The following is a 27,140-nucleotide window of genomic DNA, read 5'->3' as shown; positions in this document are numbered from 1 at the left end:
GTTTAGGAAGTCCACCCTGAGAGCAGATAGTGAGGACAGGGGTGAGCATAATAATACTCCTACCTCATCCACACAAACCAGCCCAGACACATACCCAGGTCTTTGGCCCAACTAATGTTTCCACCTCTCTCTCTCTCCTCTGTGTTTTGTCCTTTATCCAGTGCTCAACTACTGGAAAGGGGTCTGTAGAACAAATGCATGATCAGTCCTTGAGAAATTTTAAATAACAAGCCATTAATTGCCTAAAGGAATTAGCTGACCCTTGCTTGTTTCTGGGAAAATCAATAGTTTCTTGCCAGGTTTCCAAAGTAAAAGAACTGAGTCTTATGGAACATTGAAGACGTTAAGATGTTAAGGCCTAAGATTTTTTCCCCTTCTTCTTTCTTTTGCCTTTATATCCCCATGTCTCAAGAATAAATTTTGCAGATTAGAGATATTGGCCCAGAGCAAGAACAGCTTGTCCACCATGTTGAAATGAATTTCTAATTTATTTCATGTAAAGACCTAGCCACATTTCTTATAGATTTTTTAATAGTTCAAATTCTACTTGTAGCATTTAATCTACTGATTTGATGCTGGAGATGATATAAAAATTCAACTTTATTGAAACCTTGTTGCTTGAATTGGAAGCCAACAGGACCATTTAATGGCCTCTGATGACTTGCTTTTTTAGAATATCCACTAGGAGAGTGATTTCAGGGGCCAGCAAAATTGTTGATCTCCTCTCTCTCTCTCTCTCTCTGGGAGTTGGGAGAGGAGTATAGTCTACCAATTAGGAGTAGATTTTATGAAATGATTTCAGGAAGTCAGAATCACCAAGGCCCACCCTCCATATCCTCCATGATGAGTCAGAGTCTATAATTAAAATCCAAGTCCACCACTTAAGACCTTGTTTCTTGGAAAATAATCAAATCTCTCCATTTGCACCTCTGTTCTGTTCCAGGGTCCTTCAAACCCTGCCCTCTCAGGGGATGTTATGTGTCACGGAGAACAATATAAGGTGCAGCCACCTCATTCTGAAACCCATGTTGGTGCTCCTCCAGAGAGGGAACACTCCATCTTCTCCAAGCCTGGATCTCAAGCATCTTAGTTTTCTTTCTAAGCAGGAATTCTAAGCACTACCCAGGAGTTCTCTCTCTAGACCAGGAAGGAGTTCTTCTTGTTATATATTAATCATCATCTTCCCTTTTGTGACTTGGTTAGGTGCATGAACCTAGTCAAAACTACTACCCAGACCTTTGCCCAGGGAGTACCCATGCCTTTAGTTACCCCTTCCCACAACAATACTGCTTCCATAAAGTAGGGATCTTACTGCCATAGCACAGTCAGCAGGCTCTGCACCATCCAGATGTAAATAAAACTGATTCTACCAAGCCGGATTCCCAATTCCCTTGTGTGATGACAAAGATGCAAAATGTCCTGTGGTCCTGCCTGTTTTCTTCCCTTGATTGGTCTCTTTCTTTCCAAAGTTTTTATTACCTGCATAGTTTCACCAGCACTTACTCTTATTTTAGGGCCACACCTGTGGCATATGGTGGTTCCCAGGTGAGGGATCAAATTGGAGCTGTAGCCACTGGCCTACACCACAACCACAACAATGCCAGATCCGAGCCACATCTGCCACCTACACCACAGCCGTGCTGGATCCTTAACCCACTGTGTGAGGTCAGGGATCAAACTCGTATCTTCACGGATGCTAGTCGGGTTCATTACTGCTGAGCCACAATAGGAACTCCTCACTAGTACTTACTACTTTCTAACCTTGGTGCTTTTTATCCTTTCAAGTTTACTTACAATCATCCTTTCTCACTTTTGTCCAGCAACCTATGCCTTTAACATCATCACCAGTCTTCATGCAAATACAGATCTGAGAGCAGATTTGGGATGATTTAATTGCTACCATGTGGTGACCAGGAGTTGATCCAGTATTAGGTTCCAGGATCTGGGGCTGCAATGGGAATTATAATCTGAGGCAAAGGCTGAAGAGTAGGCATATTAAAATATCAGGATTCTAGGAGTGGGTCCTGTGCAATAGAATTTTCTGCAATGATGGAAATGTTTATAACACTCTGTATTGTCCAATACTTAATAACTAGCCACTTGAAATGTGACTGGTGCTGCTGAAGAACTGAAATTTTAATTGTACTGGCTTTTAATTAATTTTAATTTAAATAACCACCTGGGGTTAGTGGCTACTTGATTGAACAGCTCATGTCTAGAGGGAAGTATACTAATTCCAAGGGGGCTAGAGGGAGCACTAAAGACCACGGATCCAGCATGGAGTGGGGAGCTAAGAAGAAGAGATTACAGTCAAAGGCAAGTTAGGCAGGAGTGAAAGAGAAACAAGGAAGTAGGGAGGAGGGATTACAAGCACTTTTCTAGAAAAATTGTTTTTACTACATTTTATGGATAAGTTGAGTTGTTCTCAGAACTTTAGAGAGAAGCACTGGACCAAAGATATCTAGATGATTCTTTTGTGCCTCAGCTTTTCATCCTTACACATCAGTCAGTTTTCTCTGAAAGATGATCTGAAGCCCAAACACCATGAAGATCAGCAGTACAGCCTTCACTTTGCAAATCAGTACAAAGAGAACAGAAGGTGAGGACCCAGTTAGAGGTGCAGGTGGGTGGGCACATGTTGGGCTAGTCATGTGTGGAAGCCCCCCCCCCTTTTTTTTGCCTTTTTGCTATTTCTTTGGGCCGCTCCCGCGGCATATGGAGGTTCCCAGGCTAGGGGTCGAATCAGAGCTGTAGCCCCCGGCCTGCACAAGAGCCACAGCAACGTGGGATCCGAGCCGTGTCTGCAGCCTACACCACAGCTCACGGCAACACCGGGTCCCCAACCCACTGAGCAAGGGCAGGGATCGAACCCGCAACCTCATGGTTCCTAGTCGGATTCGTTAACCACTGTGCCACGACGGGAACTCCAAGAAGCCCCTTTTAATAATTATATCTTACCAGTGACATAGAAGTGTCGTTATCAACTGAGTAATGGTAAGGAGGAGATACTGGACATCTATTGAGAGGAAGTGTGTGAACTAGATGCCTGGAGAGTAGGTGAATGAAAGAACTCAGGAAAAATAGGAAGATATCTGGAATCCCCTAAGGCCCACTTAAAGTGAGTGGCCATGGATTTAAAGGAAGTTGGCATGACCCTATGTCCTTCTCCAGCCATGCCCACCTGCCCAAGCTAATTTTCTGATTTAACTGGATGTGCAAGGAGAATACAATGGAGATAGAAAGAGAAAGGCATTGAGGGTGTGTGCTGGGGATGACTACAATGATAGACTATAGACTCAAAACAGGGAAAATGGAGAAATGAAGACATTTGGGATTGTGGAACAGTGAAATGCAGTAAGATCAATGGGTTAAGGGCTTGGGTAGGTTAAAAAAATGGGGATCTTAGGACAAGCCAGAAAGATAGAATGTGGTGGTTGGAGAGCAAGATGCTTAAAATAAAGTAATGGAGAATATGCTATTGTTGATTTAAAAATATGTATATATCTATGGTGTAATAATGGGAGTGGGTGGCTAAGCCTGGATGGAAGATGGGATTACTGGAAGAGGTTAAGAAATTCAGGGAGTTCCCATTCTGGCTCAGCAGTTAATGAACCCAACTAGTATCCATGAGGACGCAGGTTTGATCCCTGGCCTTGCTCGGTGTGTTAAGCGCCCGGCATTGCCAGGAGCTATGGTATAGGTTGCACACAGATGAGGCTTGGATCTGGCATTGCTGTGGCTGTGGTGTAAGCCAGCATCTTCATCTCTGATTGGACCCCTAGCCTGGGAACTGCCATATGCCGAGGGTGTGGCCCTAAAAAGACAAAAAAGAAAAGAAAAGAAAGAAAGAAAGAAACAAAAGAAAATAAATTCTGAGGTCATGGGAATGGGAGAATGGTACATGTATGTATTAAAACCACCTGAAATTATGACAGGAGAAAGTGATGGGTGAGCTAGGTTTGAAATCTTCAGTATATGCGAGGAATGACCTGATGATGTGTTAATGACTGTGGCAGTAGGTGTTATAATCTAATGGCATGAGTTGCCAAGCTGGGATGGTCTAGGAATAAGGAGAGACGGTGGTCAGGAACATGTGAGGAACAAGGAAGACATCAGTACTACTTCTAGGCCCTAAGGTAGCAGGAGTATGGGAGAGAGCTGAAGAGGAAGCACTGCCTCAGGGAAAATCCAGCCTTTTACAAGACCGGAATGGAGAATATATAGACAACCATAGAGAAGATAAGGGACGATTTTGCTGACCTGGACCATGAATTCCCAAAACCTCCATGGAAAGATTTTAGAAATTAGGAAGAGGGATATGGGACCAGAAAAGAGGATGAAGAATTCTGAGAGACATTGCAGTGGGGGATGAGGAAGGACCTTTTGGAACTAGATTTTGTTGTTGATGAATTTTATGTGATATGCAGGACATGGTATGGTTATGAAGAATATTAAACACCTATGGGTGCAACATGAGGGAACATCTCTTATTATTTTTGCTCCAGTACCTTCCCATGATGCTGGAGAAGATATGAGCAGCCCCACTACTTCTATTCTTAAGAAGATAGGTACCTCAGCCACCCTCTCACCCATGATGAAACCATGTTTTCTAACATTTATTTCTTCTGACTCAATTTCATGAAGGGTCATATGCTGGGTAGATTCAGGATGTCATGCCCATATCTTAACTGAAAGAGAGGCAAGGAGCCAATTTCTGGCTTTCTTTGTGAAAAGAAACTCCAAACACAAAAGGGAATTCAGAAGCTTAGAGATCTTGACCATGGCAAATGGACAAATGCCCACTAGAGACTCCAAAAAGCAACTAATGTTTTCTGGGGCTCTGCTTAAGGATGGGGTGTTTTCCCATCAATGATTTAATTCAGTCACATTATAAATATTGGTTGAGTACTTGCTCTGTATCAGACACTGTTCAGGGCACCAAGAATATAAGGATAAGAAAGACACAGTCTGACCTTTAAGAAACTCCCCACTACTGGGGAAGACAGACATAGCAAATAAACAAATAATAATGCAGAATAAAGGGTGCTATTTAAAAGGATTTTACAAGAATCAAAGAGAGGACAGCTAAGTGCCTGGGCTGGTTGTGATGGAAATGGGAAATTAGAGATGGCTTTGTTTAATGTTGGATCAAAGTTCAGGACAGAATTTGTTTTGGGAGAATTGAAGAAAAGGCGAGAATAGCTCTGGCCAAGAGAACTGTATTGCATATTTCAGTGTGGCTCGTGTCCTGGTGGGGAGAGTGTAAACAGGGTAGAATTTGGGAAAAACAAATGGTAGAAGGTGTAGTTAGAAAAGGAGGCTGAAGCCCAACTATAAAGTAGACGTCTTTAAGAAATTTGCTTATAACCTACAGGTGAGGGGTTGTCAATGTACTTGTGCTTATCTGTTGGTTTGCCATTATGGGAATCCTTCTTTCAAATAGTACAGGATGCCTACCCAAAAAATACAGCTTCTGTGGTTAAATTAAGAAGAGGGAGGGGAAAAAAAGAGGAGGGAAGGAACAAATTCCTACTCTTTTCCCCTGTTAGTTCATAAGGTGCCTTCGTGGGCTCCTGTGGTTCCAACAGGGTCTGATGGAAGGCTGATGGAAAAGGCATCACCTGGAAAAGATCATGCATATTTCATGTTTTAGGAAGATGACTTCAAAAGATCTGAGGAAGGAAATGGATCTCCAGGAAGCAGAACTGAAATTGGGAGGCTGGGGACAGGGAGGCCAGTTGGAAGCCTATTATAGGGGTTCACTGCTGATAGGATAATGAGAACATGGACCAGGATGTCAGGATGAGGAACCGTTGTGATGCTTGAATTTATGGAGGAGGCTGTTGTGTTGCTTGAATTTATGGAGAAGAAGAGAAAGAAGAGTCAAAAATTTGTAAAGATTAACATATAGTAGAACTAGTAGTTGTAGCAGGTAACGTGGAGCATACAGGGTCACAAATTTAGAGACTATCAGAATAGGTCCTTAAACAGTATTGGCATCACTTGAGTTTGTGGTCCTGGAGGGAACGTTAGGTAGAGGTATTCAACATATAGGGAAAATATGTGCGTGAAATGAAGGAGAGAAATGGTGCTAAAGCTATAGAAGTGAGGGTATTGGTAGCTGGTACCATGGATGTGGACAGGCTGGCTCAAGGAAAACATGGAGGGAAAGGAAAGAGCAGCAGGACAGAAGTCTAGAGCACATAGCATTTTGAGAGGGTGAGGCAGAGAAGAACCATGACCTGTGTGTAGACATGGTGATGGAAATCAGAGGAGACCCTGTTAGTGTAGGTCTTATTATTTGTTCAAAATGTCTCATTCTGCCCCCACCTTTACCACGCCCAACCACCACTCCTGCTGCCATGCTCTAGCTCCATGTGGCGTTGGCCCTGGCTTCAGCTCATGGATTATTAGCAGGCATAACAAAGACCATATTGAACCAAAGCTTTAATGATGCCTGAAATGGCTCTGTTTCTTTTGTTTCTGTCCTTCACCGTGAGAACAGCAGGGGCCAGATGGCAGCTAATCATCATGGATCCCAAAATGAGAAGATGCATGGAGCCCAGCCAATCCATAACCAACATGTAACCCTCATGGATTGTGAATGAGAAATAAACATTTGTTGCATAAGCCATTGATTTTGAGGGCTGTTTATTGCTATAGCAAAAACTGACTAATACTGTCACATTCCAGGAAGAAGAGAGCAAACAGCATGAAGGAAGAGGGACCAAACAGCAGAGATGGCACATAGCTTGGGAGTTAGAAGAGGCTGCTGGATAGGGTAAGCTCCACATAGGTGAGAACTATGAGATGTCTGATGTATATCCAGGATCAGGGTTTACCTTGAGCCAGACAATGAAGTTTGTTTTGGACACTTCCCCTCTCGGTTACCCAATCCTCCCTATTACTTTCCTATCCTCTTGTCTCCTGATGTCCTCCAGAAATAGACATGTCTTCTCTACACAGTGGCCTGACCTCTGTATTAGGGTCTTCTGGAGACTCAAAAGCCTTTGAGTCTAAATGATGTTGATATTCAGCGAAAGGGTGGACACAGGTAATTTTAATCGCACAGCAACTTTCTAGGAGGACGTTCTGCCAGGGTAGATTTCCTGAGTACTTGAGCTTTGTGAGGTTCTATTTTCATATCTTTTTAAAATAGTATAAATCTGAAGGGTTAGCCAAGCTGTACACATTCTTATTGTCATATCTTTTTAAAATAGTACAAAATCTGAAGGGTTGGCCAAGCTGTACACATTCTGGGCAACCACATTTAATGAAACGAATACTGAAATTCTGTAAGCAGGACGTGCTCGCTTGAAGGTCAATTCCTCACATCTAACTGCAGAGGACAGCAGTTGTAAACTTAAGGTTTGGGGTTCATATCTGGGTCAACAAATGCCTAGATCTGTGCATTTAGACACCTTAACTCTCTGTACCTTAGTTTACTTTTTTTATGGTGAAAAAGACTATCTTTTGCATTTTCTGATAGTAGTTAAATCAGAAAATGCTTAAGCAGCTCGGAGCACAGAGTTGGACAGAGCCCTCACTCAACGTTAGCTGTTATTCTATTGATACTATTGTTATTACTACCCTATGTTTTAGGATTTGCATTGTACATATAGTGAAAGTCCCAACCTAATTCTAAAGTGGGATTTCAATGTGTTTGGACATGAACTAGCCAGGCTGCTGCCAGGAGTCGGAGTCGACTTGAATGAGAGTTTTCAGTGAAATGAGAACGGGAGGATACTGTGTGCCGACAGAATGAGGGGAGGAAGAGAGCCTGGCATCTCTCCCAGAGAGTGGGTACCTATCGTGGCCCTGCCCGACTGACTCAATTCCAAGAATTGAGAGCTGACCCCTACTGAGAGGGGGGCTGTACTCGAAATCCCTGTGGCTTCTAATGAGGTGCTGTTTTTACAGGTTTTTTTTTTTTTTTTTTTTTTTGATGTAAAGTTAAAACAGTAGAGTTCACTTGGGAATCTGACTGTATTGTGGGAGGATCTTTCTCCATCCTTCTGTCTGGAAGAGCAGCTCCCACCCAGAGAGCACTGGGAGAGTGCGCTCCACACCTCCAGGCCATTGGTCAGCTCACGGAGACGGCATCACCACCACGAAGGCAGCCTCCTCCTCTGTGTGACTTCAGAGGTAAGACAGGCTTCACAAGGCTTCTTGGGCAATAGCCACAGTGATGAGGGGATCCCAGCAGGAGAGCACAAAGAGATGACTTGAGAATTCCTACAAGACTCCACTGAGATAACTATGGATGGTTCCTTGGTGGCGGGAGGGATGGACTGGGGGCTGGGACTGGCATCTGCACACTGTGGTATATGCAGTCTCTGGCCATCAGGGACCTGCTCTAAAGCACAGGGACCTCTGCCCAATATTCTATGATAATCTAAGTGGGAAAAGACTATGAAAAAGAATCAATATATGTAAATATACAACTGACTCACCATGTTGTACGACAGAAATTATCACAACATTGTAAATCAACAAGACGTCAGTAAAGCTTTAAAAAATGGAAAAAACATGGATAGTTCTTATGAATTGACCACATGTAATTCCTCGTCTCATATAGCCTTAGGCCATAGGGGATTCCGCCTTGGATCCATGCAGCTGATGAGAGGGCTAAACTTAAATAACAGCTCTATTTCCTCCTGGTAGTTTGGTTGGATTCCCAATATCCCCACATTTTCTTTATCTCCCTCAGTGTATGTGAGAAAGTCCATGTAATGGTTATATCCCTTTATTTTGGGGTTAAGAATGCATTTTCCCCAGGGGAAGAAAACTCACTGTAACTTTTATTAGAAGTAGTGAAGAGTGTATGAAGACAATAAAAGAAAGTTTTCAAAAGAAAGTAAGTGTGAAGAACATGAAGGTACAAATGTGATTTATTGAAGTCAGCTGGAGAATGGCTGATGGTGGGTGTGGGAAGATGGGACTGTCGCAGAACAGAAGCTGAGGCCACGAAGACAAGTTCTGTCAACTTCACAGCTCTGTTCAGATTCTACATCAATTCTCAATCTAATGAGGAAGGAATATCCATTCTAGTACATAGACACTATAGACTTGGTCTTTTATCCAAGGATTGGGCATGTCTAAAGATTGTGTGTGTGTGTATTTTTAAATAACACAATACTAGCTATCGTAACAGATAAGTTATATTGTAACAGATAACGTAAAATGGGTCAGTGTACCAGAGTGGAGAGTAGGGATGCCCTGGTGGACTTGGCCAGGTTTAGCTTGTGACTTTGAAGGCCATCCTGTCTTATAGACATGGAGCTGTACCACCCTGCTCTCCTTCAAAGGACTTGTTTTCAGATGTCAAGTGACCAGACCCACTTTCTAGAGTGGCCCACAGCCCAGGGTTGAGGGAAGTGGGCATACTAGCCATTTTGGTTCTACCCGAGTCAACACTATAGGACCAGTTTAGCTCCTGAGATCCCCTGGGGTCAGCCAACACTGGCATCAGCCCAGTTTCACAGCTTAACTTGCCTTCTGCCCCATCCTGCTTTTTCCTTACCTTCCACGGGTATTGGTCCCCAGGCATTTCCTAATAAACATTCAGCTCAGAGTCAGATTCCCACAGAACTCAACCTGGGAATCTCTGAGAAATGACTGACAGCTTGCTACAGGAAAGACAAAGGAGGTTACCCATGCAAGGTTTCCTCTGAAAGGGACACATATCACTTCCTCTCACATCATTAGCTAAAACTCAGTCACCTGGTCAATCTCTCCAACTCCTCATTTTATAGACTCAGAGATACCCAGAAACATTGGCTGGCTACCCAAGATGATACAATTCATTCTATAATTCAGATCATTGTACTCCTGACCCTTCTCGGGAAATAGTATGGTTTTATTTTTTCCCTTTAGGTAATAATAATAACTCTGTAACTATGTCCACCTCTTTCTTCCCATCCATCTCATCTCTTTCTTCGTCGTCGTTTCAGAAAAAAACCTCAGAAAAAAATCAGAGTAAATTATAGCAACTGTGTAATCTCTAACAAAATACATTATTTCCTTTTCTTTCATGTCATGACCCACTCTTCTAATTTATCTTTGCCCTGGTCCTTCCCCCCCCCTTTTATTTATACTTTATCATGTTATTGTGGTTCTGCTATGAATTACCTCACATTCTTTTTTTAGAATGAGTCAGGGTAGGTGTAAATAAGTGAATAAATAAATACATAGAAGCATGATTCAGAATTCTTTATACCATAGCATCCTATTACAAATCCTTCCATTAGCGTTGAGCATCATTACAGGAACATTTCCATCTCATTATAAAATGAACTGACTAAACCCACAGAAGGTCTGGCTTGAATAAAAATTATATGCAAGGCACCTGTTAAATAGCTACTGCCTATTAAAACTTCTGATTTCCAGATGGGAAATAGCAACATAATTTATGATTTATGATTCATGTAAACGCTCCTTTCAGGAAGAGTGCCTCTCTGGCAGATAAAGTTTAATCATTCTCCAAGGAATGTATTTTCTTTCTTTTCTTTTTTTTGGTGCCTACTCACATGTTAGGTACTGTAGTCTTCTATTTCGTGGCCAATGAAACTTGGGTCTGGAGAGATCATTGCTCATAGTTATACAGAAGGAAGCAGCAGCACTGCCCCCCTGGGCTATTTTTTTTATGGAACTCTCTAATTTGAAAAACCAGCCCAGTAGAGGATTTTAATGCCACTGTAAAAGAATGTAGTAGCCAGAGTCATGTATTCCCATGATAATGCCCTTTGAGATACCTACTACCCAGGCTTTTCTCTGAGTTATGTGCTCCTGACCCTTGAAAGATTGTGACTGATTCTGTCTCCTTCCATCATCTTGTGAACATTCCTGCTCCAAATTCAGCCTCCTCTCTGTCCTCCCTAGTGATCCTCAAACCCACACCCTGTGATAGTCTTCCTGTCTTGCTGGTAAGACAGGTCGGGGGTCTTGTCCAATTCCGCTCTCCAAATGAGTTTTGGGAGATCCTGTTGTGGCTCAGTGGAAACGAACCCAACTAGTATTCATGACACAGGTTCAATCCTGGCCTCGCTCAGTGGGTTAAGGATCCAGTGTTGCTGCAAACTTCAGTGTAGGTTGCAGAGGTGGCTCAGATCCCATGTTGCTGCAGCTCTGATTTGACCTCTAGCCTGGGAACTTCCATGTGTCACATGGAAGCGAAAACAAACAAACAAAAGGAGTTTTGTGTCTGTGTGTGCTGCCCAGTAATAAGAGCCCCGAAAGTGTCAGGGGTGGGGGGGGGGCTGAAAAAGGAAAAAGACGCAGAGCCTGCTGCCTCCAAACCTAAGCTTGAGGTTGGAATACCTCAACTGAGATACACTGTTCCCTGACAAGCCTTTGGTTTATAAATGCTTCCTTATCTCTCAGGGCAGCATGTATTTTCCTAGAAATTTGTTCATGAGCTTTTTAGTTGGTGCCCTTCCTTAGTCATTATATTTGAACCCATTTCTTTGGGAGATCTTAAACTCCAACTGGGCTTTGGAAGAGGTGAGACCTTGATCTGTTCTCCTAGGAGAGGGACTCCAGCTCTGGTCACTTCTTTGGGGGTGATTTATAGCTTTCAACAACTTTTCTTATATGAGGTATCAGGCCTACCAGCCTTTTGAAGATAATTCACTTCTTCCCATCTTTTCAAGATGATAGCTGTGGTTGTCCTTCCCAAAGTAATTTATTCCCATTGAAACAAGTAGTATTCATCAATTCATTCATTCTCTTATCATCCACATATTTATTCAACAAACATTTTTGGTGAGTCTGCTAAGAGCCAGGTGCTAGAATATAAGCTCCATGGTGGCAGGGACCCTGCCAGTTTAGTTTATAGCTGCATTGCCAGGGCTGAATCCCATAGCTGTTACTGAGTAAATAACAAATTTAATGTAGTGCCTGTTGTGGCAGAGACTATCAGTTGCCTATACCAGCATCCATTCTCTCCTTCCCCCTTAGCTAATAGGGCCCTAGTTTTGAGCTAGGAATACTGTCACTCACCTTATTTGCAGCTAGTTATGGGCATGTGGATTTGTTCAGGCCCAAGGTATCCATGGTACCAGCAGTATGGTACTACTGGGAAACTGCTTAAGGGGGTTGGTTCACCTGTAAAGAGTGTTCTTTGTAATCCATCTCTTTCCCTCCTCTTCTAGCTTGCAATATAGATTTTTTTTTTCTGACTGTTAGGATTGAGGAATAATTAATATAGATGAAGTGTACAAATCTTAATGATAAAGGTTAATCAATTTTTATAGGTATGTACACTCATAAAACTATTAGCCAGGTTAAGATAAAATATTCCCAGCACCCCTAGAAAGCTCCCTTATGACCATCCCAGTCAATACTTTTCCAGAGGTAACCACTATCCAAGCAGGTTAGTTTTGCCTGATTTCTTTATTTCTTTATTTTTTTCTATTTTGGCTGCCCAACAGCATACAGAGTTCCTGGGCCAGGGATCAGATCTGAGCCACACTTGCAACCTCTGGCAACCTACTGTGCCAGGCTGGGAATCGAACCTGCATCCTGGTGCTGCAGAGGTGCCACTGATGTCATTATGCCACAGTAGGAATTCCAGTTTTGCCTGATTTTGAGCTTCATATAAGTGGAATCACATAGTTAATCAAGCAAGATCTCATCAAGAGACAGAAACCACTCCAGTAATTTGAATAGGGAAAACTTTTTATGACTTTATTGATTTAAAAAAAAAAAATTATTGTTGACTTAAAATGTTCTGTCAATTTTTGCTGTAAAGTGATCCAGTTACACATATACAAACATTCTTTTTCTTACATTTTCCTCCATCATGTACCATCACAAGTGACTGGGTACAGTTCTCTGTGCTACACAGAAGGATCTCATTGCCAATCCACTCCAAATGTAATAGTTTGCATCTCCCAACCCCAAAGTCCCAGTCCATCCCTGTCCCTCCACCTCCCCCTTGGCAACCACAAGTCTGTTTTCCAAGTCCATGAGTTTTTTTCCTGTTGATAGGTTCATTTATGCCATATTTAGATTCCAGATATAAGTGATATCATACGGTGTTTGTCTTTCTCCTTCTGACTTACTTAGTATGAGAATCTTAGTATAAGAATTCTTAGTATGAGAATCTCTAGTTCCATCCATGTCACTGCAAATGGCATTATTTTGTTATTTTTTATGGCTGAGTAGTATTCCGTTGTGTATATGTACCACATGTTCTTAATCCATTCATTTGTCAATCAAATTTAGGTTGTTCCCATGTCTTGCCATTGTAAATAGTGCTACAATGAACACAGGTGTGCATGCATCTTTTTCAGTGAAAGTTTTGTGTGGATAGATGCCCAGGAGTGGGATCATATGGTAGTTCTATATTTTGTTTTCTGAGGTACCTCCATACTTGGACAGGGAAACTTTAATATAAAGAATTACTCAGCTGGAGCCCCTGGCGGCTCAGCCTGTTTAGAATTGAGCATTGTAACTGCTGATGTGGGTTCAATCCCTGGCCCAGAATTCCACATGCTGTGGGCATGGTACCCCACTCCAAAAGAATTAATGATTTAAAAATAGTTAATGGAATTCCCGTTGTGGTTCAGTGGTTAGCAAATCTGACTAGGAACCGTGAGGTTGTGGGTTCGATCCTGGCCTCGCTCAGTGTGTTAAGGATCCAGCGTTGCTGTGAGCTGTGGTGTAGGTTGCAAACTCAGCTTAGATTACGCATTGCTGTGGCTCTGGTGTAGGCTGGCTGCTACAGCTCCGATTCGACCCCTAGCCTGGGAACCTCCATATGCCATGGGTGCAGCCCTAGAAAATACAAAAAGACAAAAGAATAAAAAATAAAAAAATAAAAGTAGTTAATAACTGGAATTCCCATCATGGCGCAGTGGTTAACGAATCTGACTAGGAACCATGAGGTTACGGGTTCGATCCCTGCCCTTGCTCAGTGGGTTAACGTCCAGCGTTGCCATGAGCTGTGGTGTAGGTTGCAGATGCGGCTCAGATCTCGCGTTGCTGTGCTCTAGCATAGGCTGGCAGCTTCAGCTCTGATTAGACCCCTAGCCTGGGAACCTCCATATGCTGTGGGAGCGGCCCAAGAAATGGCAAAAAGACAAAAAAAAAAAAGTAGTTAATAACTAAGATGGGTAAAAAAGGATTCAGGGGGTACAAAGTAGCAAATATAGATGGCAGGTACTACCTCTAGGGCTTAGGGCGAGGAAAGATATTAGGAATTTAAAGGATGCTCTATCCTCATCCCTGAGATTCAGACCTGCTCAGAGGAGCAGACTGCTGGTGGCTAAGAACCTTGCTGGAAGTTATAGGTTGGCACTTGCCCATAGCAGTGGCTTGCCAGCTGGTGGAGGACACAAGCCTATGTGGGTCTGTGGGGACTGCTCATGTGAGCACTACTGGGCCACCCACATGCCAGTATGCCAGGTTTCATACACTCAAAACAGTACCCTGAAACTGGAGAGGGAAGCCTCCTCTGCCTGCTGCAGATTTGCAGTGTCCCTGCTAAACTATTTGTTGATAAGACTAATAAGGAATGAACTGGCAAAGGAGAATGTATATAGAGCCAAACGCCAGCATCACAAAGCAAGGCAAGAAAGATTTAGAGCTGAGAGGCAATAAATTGATAATTGTCCCAAATAGCATATACTCTATCTTTTTTCATTCATGGACACTGGGTTTGATAGCTGGAACTCTAGCAGCTAGCTGGAACCATGAGGCAACCTCAAGAATGGAAGCCTTGTACTAGGGTGGTGAACATAGTGTTAGGAGCCTGGGTCTCTGGTGACAGCAGTAAAGCTGCTATACCAGCCCAGAACTTCTCAAATATGGACTTTTTTTTTTTTTAATGTGAAAAGAAAATAGCACATTACCTCGTTTAAATCATGTGATCTTTTTTTTCTTGATATATGCATGGAATCAAATGGTAACTAATATACATACTTCCAGCTGTTTATTATCTGGGTGAGATTGTCATATAAACAAAACCATGATCAAAATGAGGAAGATTCAGGAAGGAATTAGAATTGGTTGTTTTCTTTGTGTCAGGCCCTATGCGAGATAGTTGGTATACTGGCAAGATTAGGACCTGCCTATCATACAGTGTTGTGTCTGAGTGTCATATCAGCCACCAAAAGATGAGTCGAGGTTTTCTGACTTCTCGTTTAGTGCTTTAGTATTTAATAACCCAAATGTCAGATGGGATCAACTTTTCTATTAAGAACTAAGTAAGGTTTCCCAAATGTCCGATTTTGTGCCTTTGTCTCCCAAATCTAAAGCTTTTCCTGAAATTCCTGTCAATTTAATGGTTGGGGAAGGAGAAGGAAAAAGGCGGTTGTGTAAAGTGTTTAAGTTTTCACAGTTACCTCTGGTTCTGATTTGTCAGTTCATGGATCAATTTTCTATCTTATTAGTTCATGCACTAATTTTCATACTGTGTCAACTCAGCTGTGACACTCATACCAATTATCAATTTCAAAAAAAAAAAAAACCCACTCCCACAAGTCAGTATTTATGTGTAATAGTCTCTACTGAAACATACCCAAACAGTAGCCAGAGAAATATCTATACTTTGATTTTTATTTTATTGTCTTTTGAAAATGTATATTTTAAATGTTCAAAGATGATAAATTGGGAAATAGTAAATAGACAACCCAGTTTTCTAATGGGTTGCTCATCTTTTCTGAGTGAGAGAAATTCTTATGTTAAATGAGCCCTCCATGACAAGATTTTTTTCTCAATTTTTCTTCTTTTGTCTTTCCTTGCAGTGGTTTGGCCAGGGGCTTTAAAAAATTTTCATAGGCATCTTTTTTTCAATATTTTCTTTTAAAGCTTTAAGAGATCATATTTTAATTAGAAAGCTCTTCTACATTCCATGGTTATAAATAATTCTCCCAATTTTTTTTCCTAGTAATTTTAGGGCTTCCTTATTATATTTAAATCGTTAATCCATTTGGAATTGATTCTTGCATAAAATATTAGTTTACATCTGATTTATATTTTTTCTAGATGGCTATCCAATTATCCCAATACTACTTAATATTTCTCCATTGACTCAAGATACCACTTTTATTATTTATTGAATTATCACTTGCATTTTTTTGTATCAGTGGATTCTATTTTGTTCATCAGTGTCTATTCTTGAACCTGTATCTCAATGCTATAATACTTGATTTATACATTTTAATAATTTGCAAGACTAATTATCCTCATTACTCTTATATTTCAGAATGTTTCTAACTATTCTTTGCTCACTGATATTTTTACATGAGTTTATAATCACCTTGTCTAGTTTAAGAACTAAATCCTGTCGGTATTTTTATTGGAGTCATGTTAGAGCTACAGATCAATTTCGGAGAATTTAAACCTTTTTGATACTAAGTCTTCCAATTCCAGGCTTTGTGCCTTTCCATGTATTCATGATTTTTTTTTCCCCTACTACAGGGGTGTTTGACAGTTTTGTCTCCGGAGATATTATATATTTCTTATTTTTCAGTTGCTTCTCTTGAGTTCATCAAAATATTTCATGTTATTTCTAATTAATGATAACTTCACATCCTCTTTAAATTTTCTGGCCCCAAATGTCATCAGTGGTGAGGTTGAAAGATCCTCTGCTACATGATTTTTGCCTTCCAGCCATATCAGCCTTCTTTTTTTCCTCAAATATACCATACTTCTCCCTTCTTAGGATCTTTGCCTTGACTGTTTCCTCTCCCAGGAATATTTTGTCTCCAGATTTTTACCTAGTTTTCTCCTTCACGCATTCAGGAGTTGACTTAAAAACCTCTTTAGATAGACCTTCTTTGACCAACAGTTAAGATGATTTCTTTACAGAACTTGTCACTCTTCGTATTTTAAAAACAGATTTGATGGTAGTGACTTCTTCTGTTACTATTTACTAGTGAATCCCTCACGCCTTCAAAAAATCAGGGTAGGTTGAATTAAATTCTAAATAGCAGTTCTTTCCTTCATCTCCTGTTAAGTTTTCTCTTATTTCTCCACTTCCTGGCACCACATCTCTCACTCTTGGCCACCAGCTTATTGGTTTAGGAAATAAATCTCCTCCTTACAGAAACTAAGCCAAGTAGTTCCCATTGTGGAACAGCGGGTTATGAACCTGACTTGTATCCATGAGGATGTGGGTTCGATCCCTAGCCTTGCTCAGTGGATTAAGGATCCAGCATTGCTCTGGCTGTGGCAAAGACTGGCAGCTGCAGCTCTGATTTGACCCCTAGCCTGGGAGCTTGCATATGCCTCAGGTGCAGCCCTAAAAAGAAAGGGGTGGGGGAGGAAAGAAAGAAAGAAACTCAGCTAAGAGGAAGAGATGAGGCCTGATGTCTCAAAGTCTACTGAAGTTCCTCTGTTTTTCCTCCCTAAAGTCCAAATGTCCTTCATGTCAAGTTATTGACAACTATGGAGGGAGCAACCATGGCCTCCATCACATAGTGGGCAGGTTCTTCTTTCTTCCCCAAAATACCACCTTGAGGAGAGGATACAATTGATTGGCGTATGTAGCTCAGACTCTTCTAGGGGTAGTTCATAGGCTCAAAGGAAGAGCTGCAGGGTCCAGGGCCCCAGAGACTAGAATGAGGCCTCACATCACCAGGCTTTTCCTTTCCTTTCTCCTTCATGCAGCTTCCTGTCAAGCTATCCCTCCTTAGCCTCCGTCTTTAGAAAGGCTTCTCCAGGTCGCTTGACTGAGTAACTGCAGGGTAAAACGAGCTTCCTTTTCCAAAGGGCCTGTTAAAGGGAAAAAAAATTATTGGCTCTTCCTGGGTCACATGACCACCTCTGGACCAATTACCACATACTCAGGGTATGAATAGGGAACTCTGATTGGCCCAGCTCTGCTCACATTCCCTTAGTGACTGGAATGCCTATTTCCAATGCTGCTGGGGCTTGGGTGGGGGAAACTGCACGGATGGGCAAAAAAGTAACAGTTCTTTGCAAGCCCTTATTAAATAAGAGAGAGTTTTCCATTGTGTGTGTATTATTTACAAAACTGTATGTTTAAGCATCAAATTACATAAGAAAATAATAATGGTTGAAGTGCTGTGATAAGTTTGTGCTTATTTTAGCACTTCTTTTTGTTTGTGGTGTTTTGAGAATTTGACCTAGATTTTCAGTTTTGTCAAGTTGAATTTATCTACTCTGTTTTACGGTTCAAAAAACCCATTGTTCAACCCATTATTTCCCAGAGGTATTCGTTCCATAAGGATCAAGTCCTGTGAGCATCTCTTACCAGGAACTGGGAGATTGTGCCGGCCCCTTGCTGACGTCTGATGTGGTGTGAGTTATAGGGAAGTGTTTTATCAGTTTCAGCAGCCTAAACCCCAGCCTCAATAATAGCCTACACAAGAAGATTCACTTGCACTTTCTGCTATGTAATTGAGAAAAGATGTGGCTGGACCTGGCTTCTACTGCAGACTCCATTCACTCTTCTCTGTAAAACTTTGGGAAACCCCATAGACTTCTCAGATTCTCATCTATCAAGGGAGATTTTATTACCAGCTTCACAAGATTGTGAGAACAATATATATGTAAATTCACTCCATCAGTTGCAAAGCACTATATATGTATTTTTAATAATGATAATTATCAAGCAGCTTTAAATCTTTCGAGTAACAACATAGGTGATAAATACCATAGTCGTGAACAAAGTTCTAACAAAATGTAATGCATTTATAGTCTGAACTATTCATTTTCCAACACAGCCAGAGATAATTGTGAACATTCTCCATTTCATATGTAGGCTTTGTCCACTAACTTGATGCAAATACAGCATATGTCCTATACCTTTTAGAATATCCTTATCATGTCTGCTGTAGAGCAGGGTGCATAGAAGGCACTCCATAAATGTAGGCAGTATTGTTAAGGGGCAGAATCATGGGGCAAGTGAAAGCAGGGTTGAGGAAGTTGAGAAGGGAAGCCTGGGGGCAGCAATGGAGCTGGAGCCTTTAGTTGTCAAGTTCACGAGTCTGAAAGCAGGTGTAAACAGGATGTTAGAGGTCTAGTGTAGGTGTCCCTTCTTGAGTCTCGCCATACACCCCTGCCTTCAGAGTTGTGACAGATGGTGAATAAATAGAGACCTGGGTGAAGTGGGGGAAAAAAATGAGCTTTTATTAGGGCTCTCCAGAATGACCAGAATTGAAGAATGCAATGGGGCTTCTTTCCCACGGAGTCCTTAGAAGCATCACAGCTTTGATTGGCATACTAGGTTCAGACAGTGGAGCTGAAGCCAGACTGGCCCCACCCATTCGGGCTTGTCTGAAAGATTTGGAGACTCTAGTTGTCTATAGCCACTGGAATAAATTGCCACAAACATAGTGGTTTAAAACCATACAAATTTTACAAATTTCTCATCTTACAGTTCTGAAAGTTAGAAGTCTAACATCAAGGTGTTGGCAGGGCTGGTTCCTTCTGGAGGCTCTGGGATGGAATCCATTTCTAGACCCTTTTTTCTCAGCTTCTAGGGGCCTCCAACATTCCTTGGCCCTCATGTATTTTATGAATAGTAGTTTGTATCTGTTAATATCAAACTCCTACCCACCTCCCTTTCTCCTTTGGTAACCATAAGTTAGATGTCTAATAATACACCATTTGGATTATAAGCTCTTCAAGTTTTATCAAAGTCATTATTAAATGTTTAGATAGATTCAAGGTGGAATTTTCCAAGTAACAAGATGTCCAGTGAGATATCTGCTGTCATCTCAGAACTGAAGTTAAGGTCCCAAACTGAGGACAAAAACTATGACCGTCATCCTCTTGCCTTCTCTCTGAGTTTGAACTTCTTGCCTCTAAAAAGAAGTCCTGTGATTCCACTGGGCACACCCGGATGGATAATCCAAGATAATCTTTCTATCTCCAGTTTCTTACCTTAATCACCATGAAGGCAAAGTCCCCTTAGCCATATAAAATAAAAGATTCACAGGTTCAGTGGGATTAGGATTTGAACCTGTGTGTGTGTGTGGGGGGGGGGGGTGCATTATTCAGCCAAAAACAGAAGTCTAAAAACTCAACGAAGAGAATAACCCAGGTGGTGACAGGAGCTGTTGCTGCGACTTAAAATAGTGATCCACTCTTTATTATTGTGGTGCAGTGACTGTCAGGTGGTTCCTGAAGTCTTACGATCAAATTTGTCACTTGGCCTGGAGGGCAAATCCAGGTGGCAGTAGGGGGGGGGGTGGTCTGTAAAAGTAGCTCCCTACTGCTCCCTTATGAGGAGAGAAGTATATGTCTTTTCAGAGAGAGGGAATGGGTAGGGATGTTGTCTTCCAAGAAAGAGGAGAGGAATTGCTAAAATCATGGATGCTTCCTTTTCAGTCCTCTCTGGAGCCAACTTTGAGGATGGATGGTCATCTGTATACTGAGTCAAGACACTGACTCTCTCTCTCCACCTTCTCCTTTCTCTTTATTCCTAAGCTCAGGGGAGATGGAGAAAAAAGAAGGGGGAAAACATAGCAACAAAGATCAAAATAACAAGGAAGCAGAGAGGAGAAGGACAGTGGAGGAAAGAGAAGAGTTGTTGAGGGAAAGTGGGGAAGGAAATGAATCAGCATCCCTAGAGGGTGATGGTTTCAGCTGCAGCCCAGTGGAAATGTATTGTGCACCACCAATGAGAGCTATGCATGGTATTTTAAGTTTTCTAGTAGGCACATTAAAAAAATAAGAAACTCAACATAGCCAACATGTTACCTTGTTAATGTGCAGTCAACATAAACACCTGTTAATGAGATCTTTTTCATTATTTTTTTTCCTATGCTAAATACTTGGAATTTGGTGTGAATTTTTTTTTTTCTTTTTAGGGCTCCCCCCGTGGCATATGGAAGTTCCAGGGCTAGGGGTCAAATTGGAGCTGCAGCTGCCAGCGTATACCACAGCCACAGCAACACCAGATATGAAACACATTTGAGACCTACATCACAGTTCACGGCCACGTCGGATCCTTAACCCACTGAGTGAGGCCAGGGATTGAACTCACATCCCCATGGACCCTATGTTGGGTTGTTAACCTGCTGGACCACAACAGAAACTCTGGTATTTTGTATTTTGCAGTATATCTCAGTTGGGTTCAGCCACATTTCAAGTGCTCAAAGGCCACATAGGACTAGTGGCTACTGTCCTGGGACACGTAGCTCTAGGAGATTTCACTTGTCCTTTGATTTGGTTTTGCAGGGGAGGAAGATCATTTAATTCCTCAGAAAAGGCAGTGAGGATTGATGAAGAATGCTTGACTAAGACAGAGAAAAAGAAACTAGCTCCGTTATCGTGACTCCATCCATAATTCACTGGGCAGATGATTTTTCAGTTTCCTGTGAAGGAAGCTGATGCTTGAATTTCACATTCCCCACAGTGAGAGCTGCAGAAATGAGAACAGACTCTAAAAGGCAGTTTGCACTCCCTGAAAACAGATGCTGCACTAGGTAAATTTAGTAGGCGGATCTGTTTATTATGTTGTCTTGTTAAATGCAATGTTATTGTTAATCCCTCCTGTGAGTTTTAATACTTGATACTGCTTCTGCCACTTTATGTTGACTCAAGAAGTAAAAGGAGGCTTAATGTGTTGCTACGGCAATGGGTGCTCCTAAGAGTAAGGAGCAGAAGAAACAGCAAAGGCGTTTTTTCCCCAATGCTACTACATTCACATCTGCTATGTGGTGCCTTGTTTTGTCTCAGCTTACTTGCCATATGTGTTTACTCGCCATGGCACGAAACTTTAATTATGCTGTAGCTGGCTCTCTCCGTATCATAGGGACACAAAAACTGACTGCAGGGAAGTCAACAGAAACTGCTCTTAGGTGGTGTCCACCAGAGCAAAGCGAAGGTGCCAAGCAATCATGTTATGAGTAAGACCATGTAGAAAGAAAAAACAGATTATTCATTCCTTGCCCCCCCACCTCCTTTTTGCATTATTGGACAGAATTTCCAGAGAAAGGAGCAAATCTTTACTTTACACGACTCTATAAGGTTATCTTGGTTTGGCTCACTCCCTAGAGTTCTCTTTACTGTGGCCCAGCACTTCTCAGTGACAAAACTGAAACAGTATTTTTCATGCTAGTCAGGGACAATGCAACATTTAAAATGAGTTTTTTATTGCAGTGTAGTTGACTTACAATATTGTGTTCGTTTCAGGTGCATAGCGAAGTGATTTCAGGTGTGTGTGTGTTTCAGATTATCTTCCATTATAGGTTACTACCAGATATGGAATAGAATTCCCTGGGCTATACAGTACATCCTTGTTGCTTATCTATTTTATATATAGTAGTTGGTATCTGTTCATCTCAAACTCCTAGTTTATCCCTCCCTCCCCCTTTCCCCTTTGGTAACCGTAAGTTTGTTTTCTATGTCTGACAACACATTTTGATCACAAGCTATTTGAGGCTTATCAAAGTCATTATTATGATAGATCCAAGGCATACTTTTATATGTGACAAGATGTCCAGTGGGTCATCTGCTGTCACCTGAGTTAAGGTCCAAAACTGAGGACAAAAACTACTACATAAGTCCTTAATGAAACTAGGCAGTGAGCCAGCAATAGCAGTAGCCACCTCCCAGTACATCAATATGATAAGAAATTGAGAAAGGAGGGGAGACATTGTATTACTGGGGGTACATTGCTAATAGAGAAGCTATTAATACTTCTCTATGGGGCTGGAGAAGGTATACTTTGCCCTTCTTGGGTTGAGCTGACTGAAAGAAGGGGAGATGCATCTGTTTTCAGGCTGTATTCTTGTTGAGCCCCCTGAGTCCTGCTCATACTTGGGCTGCTCCCTCAACGGGAGCTGGTAAGAGAGCCCCAGAGGGAATGTCCCCCAGCACAGAGCTGTCACATGATCCAGCTGCTTGTGTGGAGCACAACTCCAGGCTCCCGCTACCACTGTAAGTGTTCACTGTTGTCTTTCTCTTGTTTGCTGTGGGGAGAAGGTATTTGTTATGTGTCTTCTGAAGTTTGGGGGTATACTTGACCAAGACATTGGGTCCTCATCTAGTTCAGACATTTCTAAGGGTTAAAGATGGACGGAGTATGGCACTAAATTTAAGGGACCTTGTGGTGATGTTCCTGAAAAGAAAATGAAGTCAACCTCCACCAATTCCAGTCCTCAAGTCTCTCACTGAGAATATGTGAAGAGAATCCATCTAATCCAGGATCTACACAAAGGACACTGAGGTTGGAGGAGAGGAAATAACCTTGAAGCTGCCCTGGTTTCTCCACACCCTTTATTTGTAGACTTTTTGATGGCGGCCCTTCTGACTGGTATGAAGGGACACCTCATTGTCATTTTGATTTGCATTTCTCTAATAATTAGTGATGTTGAGCATCTTTGCATGTGAATTTTTTTTTTTTTGGTCATCTGTCTTTTTTGAGAAACATCTATTTCAATCTTCTCATTTTTTGGATGGGTTGTTTTTTTGGTTTCGTTTTTTTTTTGTTGTTGTTTTTTGTTTTTTTTGCTATTGAGCAAAATGTACCCTATTGTGCATGTGGTTGTGATATGCAGGGTAGTGTAGCTTGAGTAGTGAGAGGGAGGACAAGTAGGTCACATAGATGATTGTCAGAGAAACCCAGAGGCATGGAGAGGACTTGAGGCAGTAAAGTAAACTCTTACAGGATGAGTGATGTATTACATATAAAGGGGAAGAGGGAAGCGTGGATAACGTTGATGTCCACCTGTAGAGAGAGAAGGGGTGATGAGTTGGTAAGCAGGGTGTTTAGGAAAAGAGGGTAATTTGCTTTGGGAAACAACCAGGGGCTATAAAAAGAAGCAACTAAGCAAGAGGACAATTCATTAGGATTTCCTCAATCTGTGAGATTTTGATGCTGTATAGTGTCTAGCGGGGAAATGATTGGCATTTAGTATGGTGTCCATGTCCCCAAATATTGGATTTTTTTAAACTGTGATTCATGCAGTTGCTGGAGACTAAATGAAAGAATTTTGGAAATGTGAGTCACAGGGAAGATGTGTGATATAGTGAAAGGCTTACTCGATTTGGAATCAGAGGAGAGAGGCTTGCATTTGGTACAGCCTAAGAGTGTGAGAGATAAACATAGGTAGTAATCATGGGAGCTTCTATTTCTTGACACAGATGTGATCATGGCCAACCACTATGCTACATGCTTTATATGCATTATTCTCATAATAACATATAAAAAGGAACAGATACTGTTTTATCATAATTTTCCAGATGAGGAAAATGAGGCTTAGAGAGGAAATGAGAAGGTCACACAGCAAGGGTGTATCCAGAATATAAGCCAACATGGGTCCTCCTCCAAAGATTGAGCTCTTCACAGTCTACGGAACTGCCTTTTAAACATCAAATAGAAAAATCCAAATAAGGCAGGAACTAAATGAAAACAGTGCCAGGAATAAGGTTATACATAGAATCCTGTACCAGTGCTATCAGCAAGACATAAATTAGGCTCTGAATTTTTCATAGAAAAGAATGTAGGATCAACTACACGATTTGCAGTGTCAAGATAAAATCAAGTGCTACAGAATTATTCTAATTGTAACATTAGCAAGAAATGTCTTCCAGAAGTTTTCACTATGTTCAATATAATACACTTCTTCTTCAGCAATATCCTTAATGCAGACGCAATGATGAATATCAGATAAGGCAGCAGTCTTACCCTTGGCTAAGTAATAGGATGTTGAAATTAGTTTGAACCAAGATACAGAAGTAAAGAGAGAAAAAAAAGATCAACATAAAAACATCAAAAAAAACAGTCAGAGAAAAAGAAATCGGATGTGTCTGAAGATTGTTAAAGCTGTAGTCCACCCCCTATAGTGGATCAGGTGTGTAACTTTTCACTCTATGAGTTTTTGTAAATATTGTTTTGTTTGTCTTTTTTTCTGATTTTGAATCCAGAAAGAACTTTGTTCAGTTATCAAGCTGATGAAAAAGAAAGATACAAACAGATAGTGAAAGAGGAGCAGAATGAAATCAGCCACCACCAGAGTGGCTGTGTATGAGCCCAGGGCTCATAAAGTCACCTCCAGGAATGAAAAAGAAGGGTATTGACATCCAATCATAGAGGTGTGATAGACAGGTGCCTTGGAAGTCTGTGTATCGCCTGGAGTCCAAGAGGAGAAAGACGTCATTGGTATTGAAGAGAATCTCCATAAAGGGAACATACAAGTCCGCCAGAGGACTGCACAAACTAGCAGAGCCATGTGATGAGTCTGGGAGGTGTTATTCTGTTACTGTGGTCTTGGGTGCAGGGGAACACAAAGCCACCATTATTGTGAAGTTTGATGATTAGATGTCGAGCGTGCTTTTCCAACTGAAAGATGCTTCTCCACATGTCCCTCACAAGTAAAAGCTTTAATAAGTCAATAGGCATTGAAATGGGCAACAATTAATGGGCCGGATTCCCTGAGAGATTTTAAGAAAAAGATCAGATAGGAGTTCCCGTCGTGGCTCAGTGGTTAACGAATCTGACTAGAGACATGATGTGGTTGATCCAGCTGCCAGTGGTTGGTCTGGGGTGAGTGGGTGGGTCTAGAGCAGCGGACTATGAAGCCAGCTACAGCGATGACCCTAGCAATAATGTTCAGAAAAAAAAAAAAAAAAAAAAAAAAAAAAAAAAAAAAAAAAAAAAAAAAAAATAATGAAAAAAAAAAAGTAACTCATGTTGAAGACAGGCAAGCCTACACAGCCTGTTCTTCATCCAGGACTCCATCTCGTCTGTGAAATGGTTTTCTACTAGAGAGGAGCTCGAGAAAGTATCTTTTACATACCCAGGCCCTGTTCATTTGGTGGAGGTGCTTTGTCACCAAGGTTGAGAAGGACATTTTCCGCTATAGAGACTGAAGTACATTCAGAAAGAAGTGACCAATCTGAGCTTACCTGGAAACCCCAAACACTGCCCCTCTCTCCTTGCTGCAGGGTGACTAGGGTCTCTCCTTAGATTGTCCCTCCTAGAATTGGGTGTCTACCTCTTCCCTTACAGGCTGCAGATTCATGTTCTTGATTCCTCATTCACTTACCCAAAGCAGCCATCTTCATGACTTTGATGTTTCTAATCCTTGGCAGTGCAAGTGGTCAACTGGTGTAGCTTATTCAAGTCTGCCCTTATGCAGAACCTTCATGTGAGGCCACATGAGATCTAAGAGGTCTTATAAAGCAGCATTTGACATTCATTTATTTCATCTTTCGGTGTTAACTCTCCTCCATTTGCTGAGTTAGAACAGCCTGCTGTTTGCCAAAGGCACTTGGCGCTCTCGTATCTGGGGCCATGGCTGGGAGTCACGATGTAGGTTATTGTTAAACCTTCGCTTTGGCTTCTGTGAGCTTTTCTGCATGTGTCATATGCCTGACATTCTGGGAAAACTCTCGTTCTCATTCTCCCCTCACTTACAGACTTGGCTAGACACTGGATCATCTGTCTACCTACCGATTTCTCTCTTTTCTTGACTTTGGCTACTTACTGGAAACAAAGATCATAGCTGGTCAATGACCCTCTTTGTTTCTGGCCTATAATTCACAGGCAGTTGAGGTTGTTATGGGGGTGGATTTTTATCCCTGCTATGCACATACCAGCACTGGCCCTTAATCTTCTATTGCTCTGTCCACTCTCACAACACCAAGGACCTTGGCTTCTTTGTTTTCAGAAGCAGACGTCTGAGCTGAGCCTTAGAAAAGAGTTCAGATGCACCTCAGCATAGTTTCGCTATAGGGCACTGGTAGGCAAACTCCTCTTGGGTGACCAGTTGGTGCTTTCTCACATGAGGCAGAGTTCTCCATAGCCCAGCCTAGAGGGGTTGGGGAAATCTCAAATTTCCTAACTTCTTAGTTTCTGTTTAGTCAAAGATTATATTAGACATGCTCTTTGTGTAATGCCTTTAACTTTTCAAAATATATATATATATATATATATATTTTTTTTAGGGCTGCACCTGCAGCATATGGAAGTTCCCAGGCTAGGGGTTGAACCAGAGCTGCAGCTGCCAGCCTACACCACAGCTCACTGCAATGCCAGATCCTTCACTCACTGAGCGAGGCCAGGGATCAAACCCACATCCTCATGTATACTGGGGGGGTGCATTACTGCTGAGCCATGACCGGAATTCCTGAAAATAATTTACTAATGATCATGTGCTATCTTAGAAGAATTTTTGAGAGGCAGAAAGGAAGAACCGTTGGGACTGGGAAAGTCA

The 27,140-nt window shown here is 41.7% G+C and overlaps 1 long non-coding RNA gene across 1 annotated transcript in view; it reads left to right on the top strand.

Moving 5' to 3' along the window:
• The window catches only part of LOC106505291, a 48,116-nt gene that overhangs the window by 3,006 nt on the left and 17,970 nt on the right, over positions 1-27,140 (top strand). Inside the window, exons 2-3 of the long non-coding RNA XR_001299568.2 lie at positions 6,694-6,781; positions 7,954-8,145. This is a non-coding gene — a long non-coding RNA (uncharacterized LOC106505291). The remainder of the gene's footprint in view (positions 1-6,693; positions 6,782-7,953; positions 8,146-27,140) is intronic.

The sequence above is a fragment of the Sus scrofa genome, chromosome 11, assembly GCF_000003025.6.
Source record: "Sus scrofa isolate TJ Tabasco breed Duroc chromosome 11, Sscrofa11.1, whole genome shotgun sequence".
Lineage (NCBI taxonomy): Eukaryota > Metazoa > Chordata > Mammalia > Artiodactyla > Suidae > Sus > Sus scrofa.
Note: the sequence above shows the minus strand (reverse complement) of the source record. Positions and strands in the feature narration are given on the sequence as shown.